The sequence below is a fragment of the Bos indicus genome, chromosome 1, assembly GCF_029378745.1.
Source record: "Bos indicus isolate NIAB-ARS_2022 breed Sahiwal x Tharparkar chromosome 1, NIAB-ARS_B.indTharparkar_mat_pri_1.0, whole genome shotgun sequence".
Taxonomy (NCBI): domain Eukaryota; kingdom Metazoa; phylum Chordata; class Mammalia; order Artiodactyla; family Bovidae; genus Bos; species Bos indicus.
Genome location: NC_091760.1, coordinates 153,766,006 through 153,791,921, shown reverse-complemented (window position 1 = coordinate 153,791,921; position 25,916 = coordinate 153,766,006). Strand labels below are relative to the sequence as shown.

At 48.6% G+C, this 25,916-nt stretch overlaps 1 protein-coding gene across 3 annotated transcripts in view; it reads left to right on the top strand.

The window, feature by feature from the left end:
• Positions 1 to 25,916, top strand: part of RFTN1 (raftlin, lipid raft linker 1) — a 226,578-nt gene that overhangs the window by 89,365 nt on the left and 111,297 nt on the right. The gene's annotated exons all lie outside the window — the stretch shown is intronic.

Genomic DNA, 25,916 nt, shown 5'->3' with positions numbered 1-25,916 from the left:
GTGCTCAAGCATCACCAGGTGTTTGGGTGTGTGTTGGATGGAGGAGGGGCGGGGGAAGGGGCCTACGGTATAATGCCCCTGCGGGGGGGCGCGTGTGTTTGGGTGGCTGCCCTGGGGGCTCAGGCAGTAAAGAATCTGCCTGCAGTGCAGGAGACCCAGGTTCAGTGCCTGGATTAGGAGGATCCCCTGGAGGAGGGCATGGCAACCCACTCCAGTACTCTTGCCTGGAGAATCCCATGGACGGAGGAGTCTGGCGGGCTAGAGTCCGTGGGGTCGCAAAGAGTCAGACTCGACTGAGCGGCTGAGCACCACGCATGTATGTTGGGAGTTTACATCTGTTTCCAGTGCCTCTGCCCTCTGATGGGTTGAGACCAAACATCAGACAACTGAAGAGTTTCATAGTGTCCCGCAGCTGTCCACACCAGGCGACAGAAGTAGGGAATTCACTTTGCAGCCTTTTCTTCTTTTAATTTACTGGATTACACTCAGCTAGAAAAGTGTCTCCTTGAAGATGTGCACTCCCAAAAAGAAATAGCTAGTAAAACTATAATACTCTTAATCTGAAAAGCGTGGCTTGGAGAACACACTAATTTTGGTTAAAGGCTGTATGCAAATTTTATGTCTTCCTCCAAACTCTAAAAATACTTGAACATTCTGTCAGTACATTCTATCAGTCCCTTGGGAGGAAATACAAAATTCACTTGAATTAAATGCTCTGATTGATTTGGTCTTGATTTGGATTTTCAAGGCTTGGATGATGTTTTTCAATATGGCTTGTCTAGTAATGCTTACTCTTACGTTTTTATTGGGTCTAATTAGGAAAAGGAGAGGTGGAGATTGGTTTTTCAAAAGGAGCTTTGTGAATTTTAAATGCTTTTAAAAAAAACAATGAGGGGCATGGAGGGATAAGTTAGGAGTTTGGGACTGACACATACGTACTTCTGTATATAAAATGTGGCTTCCTGCGTCGCTCTAACAGTAAAGAATCTGCCTGCAATGCAGGAGCCTGGGTTTGATCCCTTGATCGGGCATGGCAACCTGCTCCAGACTTCATGGAGAATTCGATGGACAGAGGAGCCTGGTGGGCTCCAGTCCATGGGGTCACAAAGAGTCAGCCACGACTGAGCGACTAGCACTTTAACTTTCATATATAAAATCGACAACCAACAAGGACCTATTGTATAGCACAGGGAGCTCTACTCAAGGTTTTATAATAACTTATAAAGGAAGAAATTGGAAAAAGAATATACAAAGAATTTAGATATACATGTATATATATGTAAAACGTTGGTGTACGCTTGAAACCAACACAGCATTGTAAATCAACTATACTTCAATTTAAAATGAATAAGTCAAAACAATGAAGATGGGCTACAAAGCACATTATATTTCTGCTGCTTTCATGAAAGCAAAAATTGAAAGCTTGGCAAAGGAAATCGGATCTGTCTTTTGGCCAGTCATCAGGGAGGAATGACAACTTGTGCTGTATTTTATGGAGCATTTTGTGTGGTGTTTCATACAGCAAGTAGGACAGCTGTCCGTCTTTCTCTCTTGCTTTGCCTGCTGAACAGACGTTTGGCGGGTGATCTCACGAGGGCCAGCTGGGGGACCAGAGGCTGTGTGACAGAGCCCCAGCCCTCTTTCCTGGCCAGCAGAGCTCTTCAGCTTTTCACAGCTGATGGAGCCCTGTGTCAGTGTGTGTTAGAATTTGAAGTGAAAGGGGGCATCCGCCTCTGCTCCTGCCCAGAACTGCCGTGGTTTCTGCAGAGCAAGACGTTCCTCGGCGTCTGCTCGTTTTGCGTGTTGCTTTCTTCGTGTTGAACGGTGGTGGGTCAATCTCTGGTCAATCACAAGATGAGATTGTTCTGGGAGCCCTCGTGGCTTCAAGGCCCTCCGACACACAGGGCGTGCATGGTAGCAGCAGGTCACTCTCGCCGAGTCCTCACTGTGTGCCAGGCTTGGTAGCATCCGAGCATCCTCACAGTCAGCCTAGGAAGTAGGCGCTGTCCTCAGGCACCAGTGAGATAAGTGCGTGTCACATGTGCGGAAGCTGAGGCGCAGGCGTGGACTTGGTTATCAAGGAGGCAGAGACAGCCAGCGCCCCCCCAGGCTCTTAGCCCTGACGAGAGGCGCCTGCTGCGTCCCTGCACCCTGGATTCCTGTGGCTGACCCCTTCATGAGAAAAGCGGAAGGGGGCATCTTTGATTTTTAGATGAGGTGGTAATGTCAGTGCTCTACCTTTTCTCTCTATCAGAATTTCAGAAGCGAGACAAAATAAGAGCAGCTTATCTTGTGCCTTCCTGGTTACCTAAGGCATTCCCTGGGCTCTGGGGTTTCTGATCCTTAGGCCATTACGTTGGTCTTGATGTGCGGAGGGGACAAGTCCATCCAGTCAGGACACAGGGCTGCCCCTCCGTGTAATTCCACCGCAGCTGCTAGCACAGGACTTGCCATGAGGTCAGCAGATCAGAAGTGAACTTGATTCTAATGTGAAGGTGTCTGCCTTTTTTTCTTTTCTTCCCTGCTATGCAGCACTTCTCAAACTTTGACCTATCTCCCGCAGATACTGTTCAGATGCAGAGTGTGAGTCACAAGGTCTGGGGTGGGGCCTGAGACCCATCTCTAACACGCTCCCAGGTGATGAGGACACTCTTGGTCCATAGACCACACTTAGAGTAACCAGGGCACGAGGACCTGACTCCTCCTTGTCTGGCTCCATTCCTGGCACTTGTCAACACCTCCTGACTCCCTGGGAGAGTACTGAGCACCAGAAAAGGGGAGAAGGAGCCCTGGGTTCTTGGTCGGAGGACCTGTGTTCTGCACTGCACTCGGCTCCTCACAGGAGGTATTGAGTGCAGGACATATCAGTAGATGTTTCTAAGCCCCCATTTTTTAGCTGGTATGATGTGAGGTTTGTACTAAATAATTTGCGAGACTGGAGCCAACTCTAAATTTTAGTGTGACTAGATGAGATGGGCAAGAAAGCTGCTCTGTAGGAATCAGAAATAAATGATCCCTCTTTGTGAGCAGTTCGTTACCAGCCAGTGGTAAAGCTGGGCGTTCAGAAGGGGTTCTTCTCCTTCCTGAGGGCAGGCCCTGAGCTAATGAGCTTGCTTTTCAGAAGAGAAGATGGGTCAAGCTATTAAGAAGGAGGCACGGAGGGTTTTCAAGAAAGGGAAGATGGTGTGCTCCTTGGATGTGAGTTCACTCCAATCCGGAGTGTCTGGACCACCTGCCTCGGTGACTTTAATGAACACTTCAGCTCCTGAATAAGCAGATAAACAGAGAGAATTGCTTGGATATCTTGGTGCCAGATCTTTGCAAGCGCTCCTCCCCCTTTAAAGGAAGTGCAGAAACTTGGTTATTTGCCAGGTTCGGTGATAGCCATGGTAATTTGCCATTCTCCTGGAAAACATGACTAAGAGAATTTCCCCTACTTCCACTTCGTATTGGTGGGAAGCGGTCATTATACAGTTTTAAAGGCTAGACATTTTCTGCCCTAGCAAATGCAGAAACTCCGTGTTTTTGCATCATGAGGAAAAAGACCCCATGCCACGAAAAACAAACAAACAAAACCCAGCTGCACATTTTCCAAACCAGCCAGGAGTTTAAGTAGTAAAAATGAAGCAAAGGAGATTTTCGGTGTTAATTTTTAATATGGGCAGTTAATGGTATTTTTTCTGCCAAGTCTGCCAAAGTCCTGACGGCTATAGATGCAGGTCAATGAAATGATTAGCTCTCAAAGAGCAGGTGAATGCCTGATTAATATTTTCCAAGTGGACTTCATTGAAAGAGTGTGCATAAACTTTCTAGATTACCCTCTGCTTAAATCAAGCTCATTGGCAAGAATCATCATGAGATGACTGCTTGGAATATCAACCTTAATGTGTTGAAGTGAAAGTTGCTTAGTCATGTCCGACTCCTTGCAATCCCATGGTGTGTAGCCCATCAGGCTCCTCTGTCCATGGGGATTCTCTAGGCAAGAATACTGGAGTGGGTATCCTTTCCCTTCTCCAGGGGATCTACCCAACCTAGGGCTCAAACACAGGTCTCCTGCATTGCAGGTGGATACTTTACTGTCTGAGCCACCAGGGAAGCCTTCCAGGTACCTGCAGTTTAACTGAGAAAATAAGATGCCCCTCATGCATGGGAGTTTGGAAAAAGGAGAAGTCACTTCCTGCTAGAAAGAAAACTACAGAAATGTTTCAGGAGGAAATATTTCTTTTGGATAGTAATATGTACGAAGAGGGAAGAGTTTATTTAAGTCTTATAATGAAATATTTTCTAGTGAAGTTTGAGCAGTTAGAGAGCATCATTGACAGCCTAATTGTATTCTTCAGTTCAGTTCAGTCGCTCAGTCGTGTCTGACTCTTTGTGACCCCATGGACTGCAGCACGCCAGGCCTCCCTGTCCATCACCAACTCCTGGAATTTACCCAAACTCATGTCCATTGAGTCAGTGATGCCATCCAACCATCTCATCCTCTGTCATCCCCTTCTCCTCTTGCCTTAACTCTTCCCCCACATCAGAGTCTGTTCCAGTCAGACGGCTATTCACACCAAGTGGCCAAAGTATTGGGGTTTCAGCTGCAACATCAATCCTTCCAATGAATATTCAGGACTGATCTCCTTTGGGATGGACTGGTTGGATCTCCTTGCAGTCCAAGGGACTCTCAAGAGTCTTCTCCAACACCACAGTTCAAAAGCATCAATTCTTCAGTGCTCAGCTTTCTTTATAGTCCAACTCTCACATCCATACTTGACCACTGGAAAAACCATAGCCTTGAGGACCTTTGTTGGCAAAGTAATGTCTCTGCTTTTGAATATGCTGTCTAGGTTGGTCATAGCTTTTCTTCCAAGGAGCAAGCGTCTTTTAGAACCCCGTGAACTGTATTATTAGTTATTGCCAAAGCATGGTGTGGTAATGTTCCTCCAAGCCCTCTGCCACTTTGACAAATACGACTTCAATCCATGAAAACCTGTGTGACCTTTTCTTCTGAAGATTTTGATAACTGCCGTTTCATCTGAAGATGACAGGTCAGACCACACATCTGAGTCAGTTGTTCCTGACCCTGCGTTGAACTGAGTCAGTTGGTGACTTTGAAAACTAACTTGAGAAGAAGTAGCTGAATATGAGACACGTGATCATTAAGAGTGTCTGCACTGCCCTCTCTTAGCTCTTTCTTGGGAACAGTGGGTGATTTGTAACAGACAATATAGCTGCATTCAGTTTGATTTCGAAGTACATTTTAAGTTGTCCTTCATCTTTTCCTGGTTAGTTTTCCTCGGAACGAGTTGCCAGAGATCTTAAAACTTTATGGCTGAGGGCAGTCAGCTATTAAAATGTCACCCTGATGTTTTGTGTGTGGGGGTTTAATCCTAGGTCGTTTCATGGCTGTGGACGTTAAGTACAGAACTGCCTCGTGCTGCCCGTTCTTCAGCCGTTGAACTGTCGTTGTTCACATGCGGAGATAGTTCAGGGTGTCATCCGTGTATTTTTTTCATCGCTAATGGGTTGGAGTCACCAGGGTGCGGGTCCCCTGGAATAATGCCTTATATGGTGCAGGGAAGCGGGACACGTGTGCCCTCTGTCAGCTGTCATCAGGCGCCTTCTGGCTTCGGCCACGGAGCGGGGCACGCAGAAGAGCCGCAGCTAATGCGGGGCTGGGATTCTGAAGCTCCGGTGGAGGGTGAAAAACGCATATAATCAAAGCCGCCCTTGAAAATCTCTTTAATTGCCCATGAAATGTAATCCTGTGGCATCTCTCTGCCTGATGAGGCAAGCTTTCCTTCAGGACTAGATCGGACTGGTGTTTCCAGCAGTGAGCCCCGTGGGGAGGAAGTCAGTTGGTTTGGGTTTATGGTGAGTGTTGGGTCACACCTGGGGTGGTGAGGTGCTCACGCCCAGAGGGGCGTTTGTGGGAACTGAGTTGGGGGAGCCACCTCTCCCTGCCCCCACCCCGCTCACGTCCACTCTGGAGCACACCAGCCTGTCGGCTAGAGTAACTGGCACTGTTTTAAGTGGTAAACGTTTCTGCCCTTTAGGTTAGATTTTCCTAAGGTGAATGTGCAAGGAAGACTCTAAAAGAGCTCCCAGCTCTCAAGAATCTTCTCTGCTAGGAGGATGAAAGTCTTCATGCCGATTGTGCGGGTGCCCAGCTCCATCTGTGGGTCTTGATTTCTCACCTCTGTCTTGGAATTTATTAACGGAAGGGCTTTAGCAAAGGAGGCCCCGTGGCTCCTGCGTGCTCTGGGTCTGGACAGATGGGCAGATTGGAGCAGGGGCCCCAGTGCTGGGAAGGGCCTTCCAGGGTCTGGGGGAGCCTGGAGAAGCGGACCCCGGGTGGCGATGACGTGGGGTGACTGGAGCCGAGGTCTGCAGGGAGATGCGGGGCCTGGGGCAGGGGCCTCTGGAGGCCGGGCTGAGGAGCTGGAACTTCATGCCGCAGTCGGTGGGGATCCAGTGCAGTGTCTTCGTTTTGTTTTAGAGGCACAGCCACTCGAAGTGCTGAGGCTTCAAAAGTCTGAAGGAGGGGAAGCCTGCAAGGGGAAGAAAGTGGGAGCTGAGAAAACAGGGTGCCTGTTATGGTGGGAGGTGATGGGTTGTTAAAGTTGGTCATGCTAAGAAGGTAGGCTATGTGTCCTGTAGGAGGAAACACTGGGTTTAATATTTAGGGAGAAAGGGACAGCCTGGAGGGAAAGGAAGAATCGAAGTCTGAGTGAGCTTCTTTTCTTTTTTAATTAATTGATTTTTTTTTCCTTCCTTAAATTTTATTTTTTTTTAAACTTTACAATATTGTATTAGTTTTGCCAAATATCGAAATGAATCCGCCACAGGTATACCTGTGTTCCCCATCCTGAACCCTCCTCCCTCCTCCCTCCCCATACCCCTCTGGGTCGTCCCAGTGCACCAGCCCCAAGCATCCAGTATCGTGCATCGAACCTGGACTGGCGACTCGTTTCATACATGATATTTTACATGTTTCAATGCCATTCTCCCAAATCTCCCCACCCTCTCAGGCTGATTCCTTTACAGTATTGTGGTGGTTTTGGCCATCCATCGATGTGGATCAGCCACGGGTACACACGTGTCCCCCATCCTGAATCCCCCCCACCTCCCTCCCCACCCCATCCCTCAGGGTGGTCCCAGCGCACTGGCCCTGAGCGCCTGCTTCATCGGAGTGAGCCCTTGACTCTGGGTGGCTGGGAGGAGGAACTGGAGAGGGCAGCGGTGGGCAGGGGAGGGGCCGTGTCTGGGTGGGGGTTCCCCAGCCGCAGACCCCAGAGGGGGCTTCGCGTTCAAGCAGCGGCGATTAAGGCAGTGCTTCCAGGAGGAGTCCGTCAGGGAAGGGGACCCAGGCAGGGAAGGGGAGGGGCTGGCGCGGGTGGCTGGGCCTCTGGGGAGCGGCTAGTCCATGGGGGGCGGCGGTGCTGGCTCTCCTGCCCCTGCATCCGGGGGCTGTTGTCTGGGAGCTTCTCGGGATTCCTCTAGGTCTGGGGCGCGTCCAGCCAAAGCAGAGCCAGTAGTGAAGCCTGCGGAAGCTGGGGGATGGGAGGGACACCCGGAACCGGGAGGGGGTGGAGGCGACCTGGTTGGGAAACGGAACGCATCCTTCCCAGAAGGAGATGAACAGCATCAGCTGGTCGCATCATATTTGTGGCTGTTGCTGGACACATACCCGCTGGGAGGTGTCCCCCGGGCAGCCAGGAGCCAGGAGAGAAGTCCGAGATGGGGGGAAGCTTCGGGGGGGCTCAGGGAGGCTGGGGTGAGGACCAGCCCACTCCTGGGACGCTCACCATCCTGCCAGAGGCTTCCACCGCCACTTAGGAGGGACTGAGTGGCTTTCCGGGCCTTTCCTGGTAGCTCAGCCGGTAAACAATCTGCCTGCAATGCGGCAGACCTGGGTTCAGAAGATCCCCTGGAGAAGGGGAAGGCTACCCACTCCAGTATTCGGGCCTGGAGCATTGCATGGACTGTATAGTCCATGGGGTCGCAAAGAGCTGGACACGACTGAGTGGCTCGCCGAGAGCCGTGCGGAGCTGCTGTCTTTCGGATCACCCGTGTGCGTGGAGCCTGCGAAGGCTGTCCTGTCCAGCCCACCAGCAGGCCGTTCTCCCAAGTACTCAGGAGCGGCAGACAGGCTGGACGGGGCCAGCTCTGGCTGCTCAGTGTCGCAAGTTGCAGACAGAGACAGTCCTTTGGGCTTTTTGCTGTTTCGCTTCTAGGAAAGCAAATCTCAAGAGCGTTCAGCTTTCCCCCTTGCTTCCCCTTCTTGGGTCGGGACTCTGAAATCTTGACGACTCTGCCTTTGTTCCAAGACAGGGCTTAGAAATGCCAGGGCCTACAGGGGCCGGGCTCCTCGCGTGGGGACCCTTTGAGCCCAAGCCTAAGTCTGCTCTGTTGTTGCCCAGAGTTCCAGGTCTTGTAGCTTTCTACAGAAAAGCCAGAAGCCTGGATTCTTATGTGAAAACTTCTGCTTTAAACTGTTGCCTGACTCCTTCAAAGAAACATATGTGTCCCTGACCCACCCTGCCGGCTGCCTTGTCGCCGCCTTGAAGATTTCTGTGTGATGGTTGCTTGGGGCGGGGGGCTCATCACTCACCCTTTGAGCTGCATGTTCTTTCACACCCAGCAGTCATCACCCTTCCAACTCCTTTATTACTCTTTTTCGTACGTCTGCCCGCCTCCCCCTCCTGGCTCAGTCTTCTTCCGTCTTTGATTCCCGTGATTTACTTACTGGAGTGCCAGGTGCTGAGTAGGTTTGGCCCCAGTAGAATTTTTCTGAATCAAGTGGAATAAAACCACGCTACTGTCTTTCACTGAACAACCATAAATTCACTGAAAGATGAATTTGTCTTTGGTTTACATATTTAACCAGTACCAGAAGTGCATCTTGTTAACATAGCCACACAGCGTGGACCCCAAATAATGGAACCACACACACACACTCACACAGACACACAGACACACACACACACAGACACACACACACACAGACACACAGACACACACACACACACACACACACAGACACACAGACACACACACAGACACACAGACACACACACACACACTCACACAGACACACAGACACACACACACACAGACACAGACACACACACACACACACACACACACACACACACACAGACACACAGACACACACAAGATCCTTTTATTGCCCAAATAGCAGTGGTTTGCCACAAAGGTGTGTATGTGTTATTTTCCACTCTTTTTTTGGTTTGTTTTTAAAAAACAGACACAGAGTGGCCGTCAGAGGAGGGGCAGTCTTTGCACACCTTAAGCGGAGTGCAGATGCCTTCCGTCGCTGTATGAGCAGGCCCTCAAGATGCGGTTCTGCCCTTCCTGACCCGTGCCTGCCTCTGGGCACCTGACTCACAGGACTGGCCTTCCTGCACCCTCTGCCCGGGCCTGTGATGGTTTCCATCAGAGGGGCAGCGAGGCGCCTGCCCCGCTGCTGTCTCCCTGGTAATCAAATTCAGGCCGTCTGCCATAATGCCCCCCTGACTGGCAATCCTCTCCCCAGCCCCCGGGTGCAGAGCGAGACCCCACGCGCTGCCGGCCTTCAGCCGCATGTGGTGGGGGTTCCCTCCAGGATTGTACTGCAGACGGATGAGCCCCCCCATCCACAAAGCCACTGCTGTCTCCATGGCCTCCTCTGTGGTCTTTCTTTGGTCGTAAGGGCTTAAAGGCAGGCAAGTGCTGGCCTTGTCGGCCTGCAGGCTGAAGTCCAGTGGTGGCCTTTTTTTGTAGCCCAGAAGATAACATGAACATTTTTGTTGGCGTTTGGAAAGGGCAGAATTGGGAAAGTACAGAATTCTGTTGGGACAGAACAGAAGATTCTTTTAAAAATTACAGTCAAAAGTGTCCTCTTTAAGTGGCCCTGTGTCTCTTCATGTCTAATTTCTACCAATTACTTTGACTCTTGGGAGAATTACAGGGCTTCTAGAAAGAGGTTTCTTAATGAAATGAAATACACAGGAGGGAGGGGTGCCTTCTGGGACGCGCCCTAGAAAATGCTCACACGCGAGCTGGGCTTCAGCCTGGAGCGTCTGACTGTCGGAATCACACGTGGGGAGGGTGCCTGGCGCTGGGCTTAGGGTGATTGACACATGCTGCTGTCGGGGGGGCGGGGCGGCGGGGGGACCACAGCAGCTGGCTTGTTCCCAGAGAGCAGAAATGCAGGAAGGGGGACGCGGAGTTCTTTTCTTAAATCTGGTGGGGGAAGAAGGTCTTTGTGTGGTGCGGAGGTCATTGTTTGGGGTTCCAATTTGGGGAGGACCCCGATCTTGGCTCACAGTGCTCCCCCTGGCTCCCCGTTGCTGGCATGGGAGCATCCTTATCAGCTTTCTCAAGCTTCCTGAGGTGTCGGGAACTTGATTAGTTCTCAGGGGCTGCTGCCTCGCTCCCCACAGAGCTCTCCGGCCGCTCCGCAGACCTCCTTAATGTATTCCTCCTATTTCCTCCTCTCGCTCCAGGGTGACACCCTTCTCTGGCGTGTGGAAGTTTCAGGATTCACTGTTAATTACTGTGTTTGCACTTTCCAATCTAATATGTCGGCATATAGCCACACTCTCTTGGGGAAAGAGAGGTTCCCCTGCCCCAATCCACACCCCTAACTGGCTTGCCTGCTTATTCTTCTTCTGTCTCTCCATGTGTGGGATTTTATCCCAGGTTGGGATAAAACTGTCTGATCGCTATCCTGGATTGCCTGTGTCTTTCCCCACGTGTTCTACTTTATTTATTTTTTGCCTCCTCTGAGAGAGAATTAGCATCCTAGCGGTTTCCAGTGTTTCTCGGAAGTCGCTTGGAATGGCGGAGAATAGCAAGCAAGGTGCCCAGAACGCAAAAAGCACAAGCAACTCCGTTTCTTTGAAGTTTCCTGTTGATCTTAAACCCTGTGCAAATACGACAGCACTGTGACGTGCCTGTGTTTGTTTTAGAATAAAATAAAGAAGAGCCCTCTCCTCCCACGCGTGCACACACTCTTTAAATTACAGTGGGCTCCAGGAAGGTGCGTTCTGTGGCATGTGCCTGGGCTACAGGGACACGCCCCGGTATGAGGGCCATGTATGCACAGTGCAGGCGATCTGGTGCAAACAGTTTTACTCAGATGTTAGATTTTTGTATTTGGGTGCTTATTCCATATTAAATTTAGGAACTCAGAGTGTCTTCCTGGCAAGGTCTTTTTTTGTCCTTAGTCTTCTTTGTCAGTTAGTAGTAATTTAGATGATGTAGGTTGCTGAAGCGAACAAGGGTATCATCGGCATTACGAGTGTCGGGGCTTGGAAGAGGCTAGCACTCGTTCAGGTTTGCGTTTTTAGCCGTGAATGCAGCAGCAGGTGAGAAATGACTCCCAGATCCACATGAGTACATTATTACTGATTGCAACATTCTTGAGATTCTGATGTAATGATTATCTGTATGATCTATCCAAGCTGTTTTCTGTAATTTTTTAAATGGTTGAAAAATGGAACCGTTTTACAAAGAGGTAGATGCCGTAATGTGATTTAGTGGAGTACATCATTTCATTTGCTTCCAATTCAGCCACCATGAGGTGGAACTTGAAATGGCTACAAAGACTTTAAAAACCCAATTAGTAACCGGTATTCACATCACACCTGTTTCGGAGGGCCTGAGAGTACTTTCGCCTCCTTCCTGTGTGTGTTAAGTGTTACAATTCAGTCTCACCATGGTCCTCACGAGGGTTGTTTTTTGTTTTCCTTATTTGTGGAAGATACTCTTATGCATTCAGCAGAGGTTTTAGACTCTATTTTATAGTTGGAAAATAGAGCAAGTCTTGGCATTATTCCTCACTTCTGTCTTATGTCCTAAGAAGATGAGGCTGGAGAAGTCACTGATGACCTCTCAGGACCGGAGTGCAGGCTGGGTGAGTGGGAGGGTTGGTGGAGGTGGGGCTCACGGCCCCTCTCGAAGCTCATGGCTCAGAAACGCATCCTCTTTGGTTTCAGGGCCCGGAGCTCATGGGAGGGTCCTCTGAGAATCACCAGAGTCCTCTGGGCTGTACAATACCTGTCCAGGCTGTGGGACCACGAGCCTGGTCACCCCCACGCGGGTTTCAGGACACGGGGCCACCGCTGCGAACCATCGGGAGATGCGCAGACACCTCTTTTCAGCAGGCTGGCCAGGCCTTGTCAGTGTCTGCACTGAACGGTGCTGTACTGGGGATGGGTCTAGGGCCATTGGCACCTTATTTCCCTCTGTTCCCCGAAAGCCAGAGCAACATGAATCTACCACGCGCCTGTGTTTCTAAGGCAGTGACCCTTGAAAGGTAAGAGAGAATGAGGTGAACGAAGTCTATGCTCTAGGGCGGTTTATAACAGACCCGATTTGTCAAAGTTTTCATGATTTTCATCCTCAGCTTCTACAGTTTTAAGTCCCTAGAACTGCGCTGCTGGGCAACCTCGATCTTAACAAACAGGAACATAAAGCCGGCTTTTATTGTGAAGAACGTTTATATATGCTTGCAGGCACTTAAAAAAATTTCTATTCAAGTGTTGTTGATTCACATGTTGTATTAAATTCTGCTACACAGTAAAGTGGTTCAGTTATACGTATATGTAGTTCATATATACATATTCTTCTTCATCTTCTTTTCCGTGGTGGTTTTATCCCAGGATACTGAGTATAGCTCCCTGTGCTGTAAGCAGGACCTTGTTGTTCATCCGTCCTGTATGTAATATGTTTGCCTCTGATAATCCCAAGCTCCCAATTTATCCTTCCGCTGCCCCGTCCCCCCGGCAACCACAAGTCTGTTCCCTGTCTCTGTGAGTCTGTTCTGTTTCGTAGAGAAGTTCCCTTGTGTCATATCTTAGATTCAAAGGCACTTCTTAACATGATTTACCATTTACTGGCCATGATGCTGATCATGTATTTATTGCCGGAGCCAGAGCCCTTTCTCTTTGCTTTGTGATATGACTTGTCTTTCCTCTTGGAATCCAAGATGCAGAAAACAGTGCTTAGGATGGTGACTTGTCACAGTCACCCTTCTGATGGTGTGGAGGAGCCGAGATTCCCCCAGGATCTTTCCACATCTAACACTTTAACTTTATAACCATTAGGGTTAGGGTGGGAGTTTTCAACCTTCATAGCTTTTCAGCCGTTGACCTTCTGGGCCAGAATCTGTCCTGTGAGACATAGGGTATTTGGCATCATCCCCGCCTGTACCCACTGGGTGTCGGTCGCAAACACCTCCCTTCTTGCCTTTGCAGGTATGATGATCAGAAATGTCTCCAGACCTTACCACATGTCCCTGACCCACAAAACTGCCCCCGTTGAGAACCCCTGGATTAGTGTAAGGGTGTGAAGTAGAGTCTAACTGTATTTCCTTCTCCTTTTGTCAATAGCATTTATTGTGCTAACCTAACTTGGCCATGGAATGAAATGCCACCTTTATCATAGGTTGGATATCTGCATATACCCTAATTTACTCCTGATTCTCTATTGTTCCTTTGATCTGTTGATTGATTTTTGTGCTAACACCATGCTATTTTGATTACAATAAATCTGTAGTGTGTATTAGTATCTAGTCAGACACTCTTCTCTTGCAGGATCTTGGCAACTTTTGCATATTGATTTTTCCATATATAGTCTATAGTTGTTTCCTTCAGTTCCTAGTAAACCCTGTTGAAAATTGTAATTTCATTCTAATCTGAGAAGAATTTCTCCCTTGTGTTTTTAAGACCATAAGTGTAAGCATAGTTGCTCAGTCGTGTCCAGCTCTTTGCAACCCCTGGACTGTAGCAACCAGACTCCTCTGTCCATGGAATTCTCCAGGCAAGAATATTGGAGTGGGTTGCCATTCCCTGCTCCAGGGGATCTTCCCATCCTAGGGACCGAACCTGGGTCTCCCGCATTACAGGCAGATTCTTTACTGTCTGAGCCACAAGGGAAGCCCACTTTAAGTTCAGTATTATTGCCAGAAGTTAATTTTTTATTTTAGGGTTTTCTGATTATTCTGAAAATTCTACACAGTCTAGACCAGTGGTTACCAAAGGTGGGCACCCTTGTTAAAAGATAATTGAGACTTATGCTTACCTGTATTGAAAGTGAGGAGAGACAGTATGCATTAGGAACATTGATGTTTAGCATTGGGGTTGAAGGTAGTCCCCTGGCTGGGTGCAGGTCTCAGAGGGCCCTGTCCTCACAAAGCAGGTTGAGGCTTCCTGGAGGGGCCTGGGTTCAGGGAGCTGTTTCAACTGAGAACCCAGAAAAGTGGATTTGTGGATTCTTTTTTGTAGTTTTAACTAAGTTAGCTCTCATGACATATACACATGGTTAAAAAATTCCTGTTAAGTGATTTCAGATTGAGGAGAATACAGAATACCAGTAATGTAAATGTGAAATTCTCTTTCACACACATATACACACGAAATGGCCACACTGACCCTTCTCTTCATTGTGTGGAAGAGCTTTCTTAGCGACATAAAGAAAGCTGATGCCTACCTATTTCGATCTGCCAGAAGGTGACCAAAGAACTTTTAACCTCAAGATGACATTTTGCAGTGTGGATTTACTTCCACTGTTGTTAGCAGGGAATCTAATTTCCAGTGTATATTATGCCCTGGAATATTAATTATTAATAAACAGTAACTTATTGTGATTATAGGATACCCTGGTGGGCTCAAACAGTTAAGAGTCTGCCTGCAATGCGGGGGACCTGGGTTCGATCCCTGGGTGGGGAGATCCCCTGGAGAAGGAAATGGCAACTCACTCCAGTGTTCTGGCCTGGAGAATCCCATGGACGGAGGAGCCATGGGGTCACAAAGAATCAGACACACTTGAGTGGCTTCACGTGTGTTGTGATTATACTTTTCAAATGCTGCTCATTCCATCTGTGTCTCATCTTCTACATGTTTGGTGCTGTGTGTATTGTTTTCTAACATATGTAAGATGCTGGTACTGTAGCCCTCAGGAGACCGTTACTGATGGATCGTGTGATTAAAAAGCTTTGGAGACCGCCGATTCGTGGTTTCCGGGTCACACCAGTGGTTCCTGAAGCAGTTTTGAGTCTGTGTGGTGTTCCATGCACAGTATCTCCTGGGAGCCCCTTAGAAACGCGGATCCCAGCCCCGACCCCGCTGCGCTGGCTCCGAATCTGCATTTTAACAGGATCCCATGGGTCAAAGTCTGAGAAAGGCGCTCAGCTGTGCTTTTCTCTTAGGGACCCGCTAGCACCCACATGTGCACGCAGGCACAGCCACGTATCATCTAAAATTAAATAAAACTAAGCGCTCATTTCCTCAGCGGCCCTGGCCACGTTTCAGGTGCTCAGCAGCAGCGTGTGGGTTGCGGCTCCTGCTCGCTCAGAGATGGAGCATGTGCCCTGTGTAACTCAGCAGGTCAAAGGGTGCCAGCAGGAAGACCCAGAAAAGAAGGAAACCATGAGCAAACTTGAAGTGGGATGTGTGCATTATCTGTAAATGAAAAAGAGACTTCCTGTTGCTTCGCCGGACGTGGCCTGCGAGAGTCTTAGGAAGGGCATTCATGTGTGGAGTTGTAGATATTGTGACTTTTCTGAGCCAGTAAGTACCGAGCAGACCTGCCTTTATTTGGTGTTATGTTAAATAATAAATATGCATTATAAAAATAATATTGATGAATCAGTACTACTGTTCATCATTTCCATATCTTTCAAAGCCAGGAGGAGACTTGCAGAGTTCAAGAGAAAGCAGGACTCCGCCCCAAGTCCTGTTTCGTGCGGTGGGGGTTCTCCTGGCTGTAGTCCAGTGTGGTGGAAATGGGATTTCTTTCGCAGCAGCGTTACGCAGGTACCACTGGGGTAGAGCTTGTGTGTTAGCTTCTTTACTTGCCTTTATGGTTAAAGGTGAACTCCTTATGTCGTGCACTTGCTGATGGCTTATCAACCAGAGAACACACAGAGCGAGGCAGGATGTGGCAAGGTTTCTGTAGAATAAATAGCAGGCGTGGCTGGTTAGGCACCCATGATGCCTTGCACCCACTGGCAATGCACAGCTCCCTGGGAGTGTGTGGTTAGGGTACCACTTGCCCCCCTCCCCCCATCCTTTCTGGAATGTTCCTGGGGATACCAAACCCTTATCTGCAGCTGAGGTGCATGTCTGTTGGTGAAAAAAGAAGGGAGAAGACAGGGCAGTGACCCCCTGAGGAGTTCTTTCTTTTCCTTCTACTTGCTACTTCAGCACTCCCCTGATACGCTTCATATAATTAGGTGCTTTATTGAAAAATTCACTTGGGTTTGTTCACTTGGCTGTTTTCTTCCTCAAGCATTTCTTGTTTTTCGATAAAATAGGTTTAAATTTATTTATTTACTTAAGTATTTCCTGGCCACCCTTCTCAGCCTGTGGCCGGCAGGACCTTCACTGCCCGAGCAGGCAGTGAGCAGGATGGAGCTGGCCCCCCCTGTGGTGGAAGCACAGGGTCTCAAGCGCTGGATGGCAGGGAAGCCCCCGGCAGGCATTTCTCAAGCGTCCCTGTTAGAGGAAACTGTGGGCTCCAGCAGCCTCTTTTATTTTTTTGTAGATTTGGTTAATTTTGCAAAGAGGAGTTCATGGGAATTGTCAGTAGTCTTTCCCCTGTTGAACTAGAGCATCTTTGGGGAGCAGCAGTCTGTCCCTCTCCCCCGACCCCAGCCACCACCAACTGCAGAGAAACACCTCAAATCTCTCTCCCATCCAGCCACTCCTTCTGCAAAAAATCGTAGCTCTCATTTCTGCCCTCCTAAAATATGCTTTCCCTTCCACCTCCATCATACCCAGTGATGCTGCTTAATCTTCCTAGAATCTGCACTTTCCCGTCTTCTTCTATCTAAGACTGTTCATGACTCCTCTTTGCCTCAGAATGAAGGCCAGGCCTGTCCTGTCACAACCCCCTCTGGTTCTTTCCATCCGCATTTCTCCCTTTCTGCTCCAGCCAGGACTACATCTCAGACCCATTCCAACAGCAGATTCACCCATTCATTTGTCAGGCTTGTGTTTACATGAGCTGAATTATAACAGGCAAACTTTGCCTTCCTGTATCTTTTACCAGATTGACCTATTTATTACTTCCATCATGTAACTCAGGCATTTTTTTTGTTTGTTTGTTTGTTTGTTTGTTTTCGTCTAGACCCTCACTAACTTCCGTTCTCGGTGGCTGGAATGTCTTACCCACGGTCCCACGACTGATGTTCTCACAGCTTCAAAGACTCAGCTGACATGCTCCTGGTGTTTTAAAACTTTCCCTGATCCCTGACTCTAGAAGTAACTGAACTTTCATAGCTCTTCTCTGTGGTTGAAGAAGGAAATGGCAGCCCATTCCAGCACTCTTGCCTGGAAAATCCCATGGACAGAGAAGCCTGGTAGGCTACAGTCCATAGGGTCACAAAGAGTCGGACATGACTGAGTGACTTCACTTTTCTCTATGGTTAGAATAAATAGCAGTATTGGGTAGATAGATGCCTGTAGATGCTAAGTTTCTTTTTTTAATGATTGAAGTGTGATTGATTTACAGAATTATGTAAGTTCTGTGTACAACATAGTGACTCACAACTTTTAAGGATTACACTCCGTTTATAGTTATTGTAAAACGTTGGCTGTATTCCCCATGTTGGACAATATATTCTTATTGCTTCTTTTATGCACAGTAATTTGTCTCTGAAACCCCTCCCGCTAAATCGCCGCTCCGCATTCCGCTCTCCCCACTGTTAACCACTGGTTTTTCTCCCTCTGAGTCTGTTTCTACTTTGTCACATTGACTAATTTGTTTTGTCTTTTAGATTCCACGTTTAAGGGATAACATGCAGTATTTGTCTTTCCTGGTCTGACATTTCACTAAGCAAAATGCTGGGCTGTTCAGTTTCCTGAGAGTGGGCTCTAACTCCAGCCCTACATGTGGTCAGTGGTCAAGCAGATGATGAAGAAAGGATGATAAATGAGTAGATGTCTTTACTGTCTTCAGTTTTACATAAGCTTATGAAGCTGCTGCTGCTGCTGCTAAGTCGCTTCAGTCGTGTCCGACTCTGAGCGACCCCATGGACTGCAGCCCACCAGGCTCCTCCGTCCATGGGATTCTCCAGGCAAGAGTGCTGGAGTGGGCTGCCATTGCCTTCTCCAATGCATGAAAGTGAAAAGTGAAAGTGAAGTCACTCAGTCGCGTCTGACTCTTAGCGACCCCATGGACTGCAGCCCACCAGGCTCCTCCGTCCATGGGATTCTCCAGGCAAGAGCACTGGAGTGGGTACCATTGCCTTCTCCGTATGAAGCTAGAAGCAGCTTTCCTTTTCTTTCACTCATAGATCTTTTTCAGATCTGTGGTTCATTTTCCTCCCTGTTACTCCTTAAACACACACACACACACACAGAGCGCCATTCTGATCGTTTTACTCGAACCTGGCATTGCCTTGAGGGAAAGAGCTTAAAATTCCTTCCTGTTCCCAGAGATAGAGAATTTGTTTCTGTCAACTGACATTTAGTGATTTTTTTTTCCTCGTTGGAGAAGTGCCTAGTGATCTAAGCTTGTGTTTGTCACCATTTCTTTCTGACTGTTCCTAAAAGAGGCAAAAATAGCCCTATTGATGAACTAGACATTCCCCCTCGTTTCTTTTCATAACTCAAGTTCAAACTGTGCTTTGTGTCCTGGGAAAAGAAGATGTTGCTCCAACTCATGGTCTTGGAAGCTATCTAAGGGATTAATGAGTTGGAGTGAGATCTATTACATGTTTATTATTTAAAAGACGTGTGTATGATAGATTTTATTAGCATGTTTATTGCTGAAGCGGATAGTTTATAGTAGTTTTTGGATGGGCATCTGCTTTTTAGTGGACTGATTTCAGATCTGTCCATGAGAGCAAAATAGGTATTCAACTTACTTCTTGGCATTTTGTCGGAATACTTTGAGGATTAACCCTTTTGCCCATGATCATGTTGAATGTTTAAAGTACTCAGAAGTGTTGCAATCATGGCTTGCAAGCACGTCCTTTTAACAGCTTAGAAAAGGGTTTTGTCCCAGCCACGGTGAGATCAGGCAGGTCAGTGTCAAGTCCTGATCCCGGTCACGGGAAGAATCGGCCGAGTCATCCCCAGGGGTGACATGCCGGGCTCGGGTTTTTGGGTCAGCAGTCCCAATGCTGAGCCCATGAGACAGTCTGTTCCCTCTTAGCTCTTCCCTGGTGTCCAGCCTCTGTGACTCACAGTGGGGCCCTGTGTGTGGCTCCCAGGGCCCAGGGCCTGGTGGCCAAGAGGTCAGAGTCAATCCCAAAGACGTTGGCTTACATGCTACTCATAAACATTGGTTAGAGCCAAAATTTGACATTTGTGGCCAACATAAAAGCACAACATCGTAACCTCCTTAAAAGAATTGCAAGGTCTGGCAGCCCAAGCCTGGAGTTTCGAGTGATGGCTTGGCTCGAGCTGCCCGTCTCACCAAGCTTTTCCGCTGCTCTGGCCGTGGTGCCTCGGCCTGACCCCTGACCTCACCCGGGCACTGGGGCTTTTCCTGGTCTGTCAAGTTCATCTGCAGCCACGTTGCTCTCAGAAATGGTGGTGTGGAAGGGAGCCAGACTGGACCCTCTGTTTGCAGAAAGACAGGAGGGATCGTGTTTCTTGGTGGACGTGGAGACCGATTCACTGTCTTTTATGTGAGAACAGAGCGATTAGATTATGTACTTTGGTCAAAAAATTACCCTCTTTCCCTCAACGTTCGTGGCCCTTGGAGGTCGCTGCCCTTGGTCTGACCTTCTGGCCTTCCCTGGGGAACGGCCACGTAACCCTTGGCAGTTGTGATAGCGGAGATGGGAGTGAGTCTGTGTCTGAGTGGTGTGGGCAGCGTAACACGGGGTGAGTGATCTTTCACATGGTTTGAAACAGCCCTACTGTGTTCGCCTCTGAGGGGCTCCATCAGCATGTAGACCCTTTGCCACCCTGCCTTACCTTCAGGACAGGTCTGTGCGCACACACTCAGCATCTGAATCTGGTTTCATGTGTGCTTTGACTAGCATTTATCCGAATTTCCTACACGGTCATATTCAGGGTTGGCCCAAGTCCTGTTTGTGCAGTTTGGGGTGATGAGAAAGTTCTGGAAATGACCGTGGTGACAGCCGCACAGCATTGTGAATGCACTTGATGACACTGAATGTATGCTTAGAAACGGCTAGAATGGTCAGTGTTTTACCACAGTGAAAAATGAGAAGAGCGAGGACAGCAATGAGTCGGAAGTATTTCTGGGTTTTTCTAATGGAAAGAGGCACAGATAGAGTCGTGCATTCTTATATTTCCGTAAGGTTGGGTCCTTTTTCTGGGAGCTTGGTCTTCTGAGGAGACTGGAGTAGACACAGCTGGTCTCTCCAAGTCCCTCTTTCTGTGTTTCTTCCTGCCTACGGACTTGTTCCGTTATCGCCAAGGAAAACCTCCAGGAAAGGGGCGGCTGGAGCACAGGCCATGAGTTCCCAGGCCGGCTGCCCGCTAGAATCACTGGGGTGTTTCCAGAGCCCCATGGCCCAGGCTGCACCTCACACCGAGTAAAGCAGAATCTGTGGGAGCTCGCCAGCTGAGCCCAAGGTTGAGTGCGGCCAGGGTGGAAGATGCCCGCCTGAGGGACACTGGCCTGAGTCACTGAGCCTAGGCTGTGCTTGTCGACCTGCTCCAGTGTCTAAAGTTGGAGCACATCAAAGAAGAGTATTCTTTTTTTCCCCCAGACCCAGTTATCTCACTCATTGTCTTCTTGTGATTTGAGGAGCGTCTAAAAAAATGTATGTGTTTATTTGGCTGTCCTAGGTCTCACTTGTGGCACGCAGGTTCTCTTAGTTGGTGGCGTGTGGGGTCCCGTTCCCCGACCAGGGATCGAACCTGGGCCCTCATGTTGGGAGCAGAGAGTCTTAGCCACTTAAGCTCAGGGAAGTCCCTCGAGGAGCTTCTTACATGAAAAGGATGGTCAGGCAGGGGTATTGGTGCAATTTAGGACAAGAAACGCTGACTTTAGGAATAAACATCACAGAATCAAAGCAAACACTCGTCCTCACCCCAGTGCAGCTGATGGCCTGCTTTCTTTTTTTAAAAAAAAGTAAATTATTATTTGGAATAATTTCAGGTTTAACAGAAAAGTTTCAAAGAAATTAAAGAGAATTCCCGTATACCCTTCACCGAGTTTCCGCCATCATTAATATCTTACATTACTGTGGTACGTTTGTCAAAACTTAAGACATTGACATTGGTATGTTGCTGGTAACTCAATTGTGAATTTTATTTGGATTTCATCAGTTTTTCTGTTAATGTCCTTTTCGGGTTGTGGGACTCAGTCCAGGATACAATAGCATTTAGTTGTTATGTTAACGATTAAAAAAAATAATAAGCTGGACTGTGGAGCGTTAGCTGCTTCTCCAGGGTCTTAAGTGGCTGGGAGTGCTGTGTTTATGAGCTTTGCTGATGCTTTATTGCTGTGCTCTGAGAATCTGAACTCATCTTGTCTTATTCATTCTTGGCTTTCAGGACCTCACGTCTGTGCTGTGTGTGTGTGTGTGTGTGTGTGTGTGTGTGTGTGTGTGTGCATGCGCGCATGCGTGTGTGCTCAGTTGTGTCCGACTATCTGTGACCCATGGAATGTAGCCTGCCAGGCTCTTCTGTCCATGGCATTTTCCAGGCAAGAATACTGGAGCAGTTTGCCATTTTCTTCTGCAGGGGATCTTCCCAACCCAGGGATCGAACCCAGCTCTCATGCATTTCGGGCAGGTTCTTTCCCATTTGAGCCACCAGAGAAGCTCTCTTTGCTCCATGTGCTTTTCTTCCCTCCTCCTTTCAGAAACTCCCTTTGGAGCGGCTGGAAATAACCCCTCCCAACTCTGCAGTGTGTTTAGTTGGGGCCCAAGACACGAGATGGATAAGAGCCCCTTTCTAGTTAATGTTCCCTCCAGGCTGATTCTGAGAAACGACCCAGCAGCACAAGGATGGTGTCTTTTTTCAAGAAGCCAAGATATTTGGAACCCACGTCTTAGATGAATTTCACCATCAGCCCATTTAACAGGATAGTGATATATTAAATATGAACAGATTTCTTCACAAAGCCTTTTTTGCCATCAGATCAGATCAGATCAGTCCCTCAGTTGTGTCCGACTCTTTGCGACCCCATGAATCGCAGCACACCAGGCCTCCCTGTCCAACACCAACTCCCGGAGTTCACTGAGACTCACGTCCATCAAGTCAGTGATGCCATCCAGCCATCTCATCCTCTGTCGTCCCCTTCTCCTCTTGCCCCCAATCCCTCCCAGCATCAGAGTCTTTTCCAATGAGTCAACTCTTCGCATGAGGTGGCCAAAGTACTGGAGTTTCAGCTTTAGCATCATTCCTTCCAAAGAAATCCCAGGGCTGATCTCCTTCAGAATGGACTGGTTGGATCTCCTTGCAGTCCAAGGGACTCTCAAGAGTCTTCTCCAACACCACAGTTCAAAAGCATCAATTCTTTGGTGCTCAGCCTTCTTCACAGTCCAACTCTCACATACATACATGACCACAGGAAAAATCATAGCCTTGACTAGATGGACCTTTGTTAGCAAAGTAATGTCTCTGCTTTTCAATATGCTATCTAGGTTGGTCATAACTTTCCTTCCAAGGAGTAAGCATCTTTTAATTTCATGGCTGCAGTCACCATCTGCAGTGATTTTGGAGCCCAGAAAAATAAAGTCTGACACTGTTTCCACTGTTTCCCCATCTATTTCCCATGAAGTGATGGGACTGGATGCTATGATCTTCGTTTTCTGAATGTTGAGCTTTAAGCCAACTTTTTCATTCTCCACTTTCACTTTCATCAAGAGGCTTTTTAGTTCCTCTTCACTTTCTGCCATAAGGGTGGTGTCATCTGCATATCTGAGGTTATTGATATTTCTCCCAGCAATCTTGATTCCAGCTTGTGTTTCTTCCAGCCCAGCGTTTCTCATGATGTACTCTGCATATAAGTTAAATAAACAGGGTGACAATATACAGCCTTGACATACTCCTTTTCCTATTTGGAACCAGTCTGTTGTTCCATGTCCAGTTCTAACTGTTGCTTCCTGACCTGCATACAAATTTCTCAAGAGGCAGGTCAGGTGGTCTGGTATTCCCATCTCTTTCAGAATTTTCCACAGTTTATTGTGATCCACACAGTCAAAGGCTTTGGCATAGTCAATAAAGCAGAAATAGATGTTTTTCTGGAACACTCTTGCTTTTTTGATGATCCAGCAGATGTTGGCAATTTGATCTCTGGTTCCTCTGCCTTTTCTAAAACCAGCTTGAACATCTGGAAGTTCACGGTTCACATATTGCTGAAGCCTGGCTTGGAGAATTTTGAGCATTACTTTACTAGCGTGTGAGATGAGTGCAATTGTGCGGTAGTTTGAGCATTCTTTGGTATTGCCTTTCTTTGGGATTGGAATCTAGTCTCTCTTGGGTTTTCAAGAGGGTAAGTCAATTGAAGAGAATCTTGCAAATATGTTAATGAGGCAGTGAGCCCGGCGGCTCCTCCCCTCCCCTAGATGTGCCTCCTGGACTTGATCCCGGACAGTACGTTCCCTTGGTTTTCTCTCTTTCACTATGGTTGCTCTTTCTTTGTCTCCTTGGTTGCTTTCTCTTCTTTCCTTCCCAATTTCTTTGGGGTGGAGGGTCCCCAGGCTCAGTGCTGACTCCTCTCCCTCTCTTAATTAAGATCTCATCCAGTCTTGTGGTCTGACTACCATCTGGAAGTTGGTAACTTGCAAATTGACCTCCCTAGCCCTGTCTCTTGAAGTCCAGACTCGAACATGAGTGCAGTTCTCTACTAGACATATCTGGGAGAAGGAAATGGCAACCCACTCCAGTATTCTTGCCTAGAGAGCTCCATGGACAAAGGAGCCTGGTGGGCTGCCGTCTATGGGGTCACACAGAGTCGGACACGACTGAAGTGACTTGGCATGCATGCATGCATTGGAGAAGGAAATGGCAACCCGCTCCAGAATTCTTGCCTGGAGAATCCCAGGGACGGGGGAGCCTGGTGGGCTGCCGTCTATGGGGCTGCATTGAAGCGACTTAGCAGCAGCAGCAGATATCTCTGCTTGGCTGTCTGCTGGGTGTGTCAAGTTCAGGACATGGCACACCAAATTCTCCCCGGGACACGGCCCCCACAGCCTCCCTTCATAGTCCTGGCAGCATCGTCCATTCTCTGCTGCTGGGCAGAAGCCCTTGGAGTCATCCTCCTATGCTTGCTTGCTTTCACGCAAACTCTTCATAAGGAAGTCTTGAGGATTCCACCTTGAAAATATATCCAGAACCCAGCACTTCCCACCGTTGTCACACTGCTGCCAGCCCACTTTGGGCCACCATCACCTCCCACCTGGACCACTGGGTTAGTCTCTTAGCTGCCACCTGAAGCCAGATGGATCCTTTCTTATAATATTTATTTTTACTCATTTATTTATTTGGCTGAGCCGGGTCCTGGTTACGGCACTCAGAATCCTTCGTTGCAGCATGCAGACTCTTAGTTGTGGCATATGGGCTCTAGTTCCTTACCCGGGGATTGAACCCAGGCCCCCTGCATAGACCCGTGGGGAAGTCCCCAGAAGGATCCTTTTAGAATAAATCAGATCATATCACTTCTCTGTTCAACATCCTCCAAGGACTTCCCCTGTCGTTCTGAGTAAACGCCCCTGTTGTCACTGTGGCCTGTGAGGTCCGTGCTTTCTGGCTCCTCACTGGCTCTCTGATGGTGTCTCTTCTTCCTCTTCTGCCCCTTGTTCAGTGAGCTGCAGCCACAAGGCCTTTCTGTACCGTCTCACCCCAGGGCCTCTGCACTGGCTGGTCCTCTGCCCTGAAGCTTGTTTCCCGGCTGTCAGGCCAACTGCCTCGCCTCCCAGAGACCTTTATCCAGGTGCCACCCTCTCGAGGAGACTGCCCTGAGCCCCTCATAGAAACTGCGTAGACACTGCCCGCCGCCCCGCCTGCTTCTCCTTACCTTGCTGGTTCTTTTTTCTTTAGCGCTTGCCGCCGTGGGGCGTGCTGCAGTAGCGCGTGTGTATTTCTCATTAGCCGCCTGTCCCCTTCCACCCGGCCGTGAGCTCACTGAGGGCAGGGGTTTCGTCTTCCTTGACTGCCGACCTGTGCTAAAGAAGACCGCCTGCTGCGTGGTAGTAGCATGGTCGGTATTCATTGGGTGCGTGAGTGATTAGGGACCGTGATAAAGGCCAGGAATGCACCAACCAATGATAGGAATAGATAGGCAGCTGCTCCTGGGTGAGGGGCCCAGACTTCGTGCCTGGCCTTGTGCTCAGGGCTGGATGTATTTCTGTCTTATTTAATCTTTACAGGGACGCCTGGAGATGGCTGCTCGTTGAACAGTGATGGAAACCGAGCCATAAAACATTTAATCAACTGTCTGAAGGCACACCTCTGGGATCCATCTCTACTTAGCTTTAGGTCCTGTAGCCTCTCATAAACCTAGAGGAGACTGTGGAGGGGAGGGGTGGAGGGAGGTGGGGAAGTATATTGTTAGCAATGCTCTTCTCTGAGTGTCTGCATGTAATCTCAGTGTATTTTGTGGTGATTTCCGGATAAGAGGGGCTTTGAACTGAAGTGAAAAATGAAAGTCTCTCAGTCGTGTCCGAGTCTGTGGCCCCAGTTCATGGGGTTCTCCAGGCCAGAACACTGGAGTGGGGAGCCTTTGCCTTCTCCAGGGGATCTTCCCAACCCAGGGATCGAACCCATGTCTCCTGCATTGCAGGTGGATTCTTTACCTGCTGAGCCACCAGGGAAGCCCCAGAGAGGCTTTGGCTAGTAGTTAATCCTGCATCTCCAAAAATGCAGCCTGTGTCCCGCTTTTTTCTTACTGTTTAGACCCAGATCTTTCTGTCCCTTTGGGAAGTGGAAGCCTGAATGGGGGCTTCAGTCTAGGGGAAGTTTGGTGGTTTCCAGTAGCCTTTT